The 6,282-nt window shown below is 37.5% G+C and overlaps 1 pseudogene; it reads left to right on the forward strand.

Annotated features, from left to right (window-relative positions):
- Window positions 1-4,194: 4,194 nt before the first annotated feature.
- LOC100948853 lies at window positions 4,195-5,172 on the forward strand (annotated as a pseudogene).
- The last annotated feature ends 1,110 nt before the right edge of the window (window positions 5,173-6,282 follow it).

A 6,282-nucleotide genomic window follows, 5' to 3' on the forward strand; every position in this document is an offset into this window, starting at 1 on the left:
GTGCAATACAGTATTATTAACTACAGGCACAATGTACAGCAGATCTCCCAAGCTTGTTTCTCATGCATAACTGACACTTTATACCCACTGACCAGCACCTCTCCATTTGCTATACCCTGGGCCCCTGACGGCTATCATTCTACTTTCTGCTTTTATGAGTTTGACTATTTTAGATGCCTCATACAAAGGGGACCATGCAGTATTCACCCTTCTGTGACTGGCTCACTTAACCAAGCATAATGTCCTCCATATTGTAGGATTTTCTTCTTTGAAAAAATCTGGCTAATTTCCCTCTGTGTGTCTCTCTCTGTGTGTATCACATTTTTAAAATCCATTCATCTGTTGACAGCCATTTAAGTTGGTTTCCATATCTTGGCGATAGTGAATAATGCTATAGTGAACATGGAAGTAAAAATATCTCTTCAAGATCCTGATTTTAATTCTTTTGAACAAATAACTAGAAGTAGGATTGCTGGGTGACCTGGTGATTCTATTTCTCATTCTTTGAGGAACCTTCATACTGTTTTCCTCCATGGTTGCCCAATTTTACATTCTCACTGATGATACGGAAGGTTTCCAGTTGCTTCATATCTTCACCAACACTTGTTACCTGCGTGGTTTATTTAAATGGTAGCCATGTGAGCTATCCCTTGCCTTAACACAATTCTGAACTCTAAAAATAAGCACTCCACTCTTTCAGAAGCAGGCCATCCTATGTTCTGCCGACAGCCATTGAATCCCAGGCCTATATTTTCTGATTCATTAATTCATTCAAGAAGTCAGTCACTATAAATATGAGTATTTTATATTTAATCCTAATAACATGTTCTGTATGTTTACTATGGCGCCAGGGACCATGCTCTGTGCTTTATTTTACATTGTTTTCTTTACTGTTCACAAGAACCACATAAGGTAGGTAAACTGGAATAATTTTTGGAAATAATTCAATAATTGGGTAGAGTAACCTTCTGTGTAAGGAGCTACATTTAAATAAAATATAGTTTAGGCTCCTGGTTATTTGATACATACTAAACTTGATCAGGCATTCTCACACCTGGATCACTTAATAAACTAAAGCAGAAATACTAAAAATAATGGGCACAATTGCACAGGGGCTTGGGGTAGACACACAGAAAATACTTGTGAATGTGTCGTGAGGTGGCCTCAGGTGACCTGCAGGAATTAATGAACCCCCTCAGATAGCTACATGGCAATCACTGATCTCCTAGCACACAAGTCCTAAATAAAGGAGGAGAAATGCTAACAAAGTAATTTTAACGTTTTCATTTCTTCCAGGATAAATTTGATCTGATAGTGGTAGATTTATCAAGAAAATCAGTGAAAATGATTTTGATGTTATAGGCAAAGTAAATTCCTGTCATTTTTACGTAACACCAACTAGCTAGCAGGCTCATTGTCAGCTTCGGGTTTGCCCAAGTTATTTTGATGAGGTATCTCAGTGTACTTTAGGGAGTTGCAGGTTATAAGAAAATAATTAACAAGGAAAACCCAAATGAGAAACTCCATGTCCAGAGTTAGTTTTCCTGAAAGTCAGGCATGTCCTTGAGGACAGGCTTTTGGCTGTATTATTTTTGTGCACAGGAGGAAAATTATTAGTAGGTTTATAGATATTATTTTTATAATAGAATGTTAAACCCCCCCCAAAAAACATCAAAAATTGTCTCCTGAAACTATGTTTTAAAAACGGATTCTAAATAGCAATAGGGTCTTTTCTTCTTTCTTCATTCCAATGGTTTAATGGGATAGATGAATCGATGTTTATATTTTTAAACCTGTAAATATTTTATTTTGGGTATTTTGTATATTTGTTGATATAATTCCATTTTGTGCATATGTACCATTGTGCATGTTGCTGTTTTTGATAGTCACTCTTTTAATGAATGTAAGAGGCTTGGACTAATAGCACTTTTCTTGTTTCATTCAAACATCTTAAAATGAAAATACAACACTGCCATTTTAACCATTGTGTTTAATTCAGTCAATAAATTTTGTTGCTTCTTTGCATTTAAAGTGAATTCTCTTGGTTGTTATTTCTCCGGGATCAGCTTTGTTTCCAGTCTTTTCAATTTTTAGACATTATACTAATGATGGTGGTAATACCCACGCAGTGTGTGTGTGTGTGTGTGTGTGTGTGTGTGTGTGAGATCAGCGGGAGGACCAATGGAAGGCCCATTGTTTTCACACTTTGTAAACAAGTGAAAAATTATTATTTGGTTTGGGCAGCTGCCGTTTGAAAAAGTGCTTTGTTATTCTGACTTTGATCTGATTTTTGAACTCTTTACTCAGAAAATCGCCATCCCTTGTAATCCCTCATGAAACCAGCTTATTGTTTGTGACTTTTTTTTTTTTTTGCAGTTTTTGGCCATGGCCGGGTTTGAACCTGCCACCTCCGTTATATGGGGCCAGCGTCCTACTCCTTTGAGCCACAGGCGCTGCCCATCTTTTATGACTTTCACATAGCAGTGATGTTAGGCCACTGGAGTCTTTCTAAAGACTTTGTTTTGGTGTTGGTGATATGTTCTCACTTTCTATGTCTAACAGGTTCAGATTCATAGGATCTTGAAATTCTCAATGTAGAAAATAAAAAAATAATGAGGTTGTGCCATTTTGTAATTAAAAAATAAGAATTAAAAGCTGTATAAATTATTTTGAAATATATTTCCCTTAAAATGGACTTGTTCACACCACCATGGCTTATATTTCTCTTAAGTACCAAGAACAATTGATATTTATCTGTAGAGCATGAAGAAGATAAACTTTCAGAGTTTCGTCCCCAGCTCCTGAGATCTTTATACACCCATGTTCTGGGTGAAAGTGGCTTTTGGGGGGGGTCATTGAGGGTCCTGGATGTGGTTCTCCACAAGAGTATTTTTCAGCCATAAACTGCCTCTCATTCACCTTTGTTGTTTAGTGGATATGGGCACATTTTAGAGGACTCTGGTTCCCTTGGGAAGCTCAGGAGCAACTCTTACTTAACAGGTACTGGAGTGGTCTCAGGCTCAATGTCACATTCTTGTTGCAGTTTTACATCTGAAAAAAAATGTCATATCCATATATGTGACAGTAAATGGGTTTGTGCCATTTGGTTGGGAGTTCTTAGAGTGTGAGGCTCTGGGTAGGGGAAGTGGGCCACCAGCCTCCCTACCAAGGTCACTGAAGCTTCCCCATGAATTTGCCCTGCGTGCAAATCTCTGCCTGGATGTCATTTCCTAGGGAATCCAACCTAAGATATTACTTAAGATATTTTCTAGTGAAAAAGTAAGGCTCAGAGAGCTTACATTGTGTTTTGGGCAATACAGAAGATTAGAGAGAGTTAAACAATTTTTTGTTCAAAACATTTAAAAATATCAGACAGAATCCATTTTTACTTCTTTAGATGTATAATTGAGGTATCAAAGAAGAAAAGCCAGAAAGCTCTGGATGTAACTACTGATCCCTAGAGGACTCCCGCGCGTTCAGTCACCTGCTTGGAGAGTAGATTTGGAAAGATAAGTGGGGGCTGATGTAGACATTTCTGTGGTAACTGATAGGGTAAGCAGGCACAAAATAAGAATAAAGGAGATTTGAACAACACATTTGGATGTATTCATAACGCTGGACCAAACAACCAGAGACTTCACATTCTTTTTAAGTACAAATAAATTACCGTGTTTCCCTGAAAATAAGACACTGTCTTATATACTTTTTTTCTCAAGAAGACACACTAGGGCTTATTTTCAAGGGATGTCTTTCTTTCTTTTTTTTTTTTTTGTGGTTTTTGGCCAGGGCTGGGTTTGTACCTGCCACCTCCGGCATATGGGGCCAGTGTCCTACTCCTTTGAGCCACAGGTGCCACCCAGGATGTCTTATTTTTATTAAGTATAATACAACAATCTACATTTATTCAAACATAGTTAAGTCATCTTCTTCTGGAACGTGACACGGGGAGCCAACCTTGTTGGTGGGGCTGGCACTAGTGATGCGTGAACTCCTTTCCCCTAGCTGTTCGCACATGTGCAATAGGATGCCTGCAACTGAGGTTACCCCACTAGCACCCACGGAAGTGCGAATGGCTTGGAGAAAGGAGCTGTGGCAGATAAAAGGTATTCCAGTCTTCCTTACCACTCTGTGAGGAAATGCAGGGCATGACTATGCAGATATGATGCATAGCCACGCCCATCACTAGGTCTTATTATGGAGGTAGGGCTCATATTTAACAAATGCATAGAAATCCTGCTAGGGCTTATTTTTTGGGTAGGTCTTATTTTCGGGAAAACACTGTATTTATGAAAGTGTTGAGGCCAAGGTGGGTAGATCACTTGAGCTCAGGAGTTCAAGACCACCTGAACAAGAGTAAGAGCCCCTCTCTACTAAAAATAGAAAAATTATCTGAGCATTGTGGCAGGTACCTGTAGTCCCAGCTACTCGGGAGCTGAGGCAGGAGGATTGCTTGAGCCCAAGTTTGAGGTTGCTGTGAGCTATCATGACAAGGCACTCTACCAAGGGCAACAAAGTGAAACTCTGTATATATAAATAAATAAAACATTTATGAAATTTGCCTATATCCTAGACCGATGTTTTTCAAGGATTTTTATTTCATGGCACACTGGAACCTATAGTTAAGCTTCCTTGGCACACTTAAACTATGTTGATCAAAAAAAAAAAGTAAAAAAAGGATATACTTACTGTGCTTTGAACTTCTTTAAAAAATAATTTCATTAATGATCTTTAAAATTCTTTGCGACATACCTGGTGTCGAGGCACGTCTGTGGAAAATCACTGTCTTGGCTCTTTCCACCATCTTGGAGCCTATGGAGCCTGCTGGCAACAGGACTTTCTAAAAGGCAAATGTGTCTGGAAGGCTGTGGTCTCAGGCCATTTTTGCTGGCTATAAGCAGGATCTCTGGAACCACAACTCTTCTTAGATGTGAAAGCGTTTATGCCCTAGATGAAACTAAATTCTATGTGAGTAAGACATGTTCTTATGTATGCAAAACAAAGAATAATCCAGTGACTCCTGGTGGCAAACCCAACAAAGCCAGAGTAATCTGGTGAAAGGTAAATCAGGCCTATGGGAACAGTGGCATGGTTTGTGCCAAATTCTGAAGCAACTTCCCTACTAAGGCCATTGGACACAGAATCTGTGTGATGCTGTACCTTTCAAGGATTTAAACTGATAAAAAGTAAATAAAAGTAGATTTGTAAATACATAAAATGCTCTTTTTATATATAAAAATGCTTTTTTTACAAGAGCATTACAAGTTCTCTTGTAAAAAAAAAAAAAAAAAATCACAGTCCTGGAACATGAAGTCTTGACACACTTCAAAAAATCTGTTCCACCCAGAACATGTTTTCTTACTATAACACAACTACACTAGAAAGTAGTAATAAAAAGATCACTAGAATCATTCTATACATTTGGAGATTTTTTAAATGCACATTTTAATAAGTTATGGATTAGAGAATAAACCATTATGGATATTAGAATACAATTATATGTGCATAATTATGAAAACAGTATATATTAAGAAATGAAAGATAATTAGCACTGTATTTAAAAGGAATTTTACGGCTTCTAATGCTTAGATTATAAAAGATAAAAAGTTGAAGATTAATGAGTGTAAGATCCATTTTAACCAAATGTAGGAACATAGAAAAACAACAAACTCATAGAAAGTATGAGTAAAAAATAACACAAATAAGAGAAGAAGTTAATAAAATGGAAAATAAAAAATACCCAAAGGGGATCAACAAAGATGAAAATTAATTCTTTTGAACACAACTAACAATATCTATTAAGAAAAAATAGAAAAGATATAAGTAAGGTTCAAAATAAGATGGGCATAACTGTAGTAGCAGTAGAAATAAAAATATAACGAGCCAGATGTGGTTGCTCACACCTGTAATCCTACTACTCTGGGAGGCCGAGGCAGGTGGATTGCCTGAGCTCACAGGTTCGAGACCAGCCTGAGCCAGAGTGAGAACCTGTCTCTAAAAAAAGTGGGGTGTTGTGGCGAGTGCCTGTAGTCCCAGCTACTTGTGAGGCTGAGGCAAGAGAATTGCTTGAGCCCAAGAGTTGGAGGTTGTTTGGAGTTCTGACACCAGGACACTGTACTGAGGGTGACAAAGTGAGACTCTGTCTCAAAAAATATATAGATAGACAGATGGATAGATAATGAAAGAATGTTGCAAATTTGAAATTTATTTGCAAAATAAATGTTAAGGTTGAAACAAATCATACAAATACCAAATATATATAATATATATAGGTATAATTTACCA

Source organism: Otolemur garnettii, unplaced genomic scaffold (assembly GCF_000181295.1).
Source record: "Otolemur garnettii isolate 467f Iridium unplaced genomic scaffold, OtoGar3 scaffold00106, whole genome shotgun sequence".
Taxonomy (NCBI): Eukaryota; Metazoa; Chordata; class Mammalia; order Primates; family Galagidae; genus Otolemur; species Otolemur garnettii.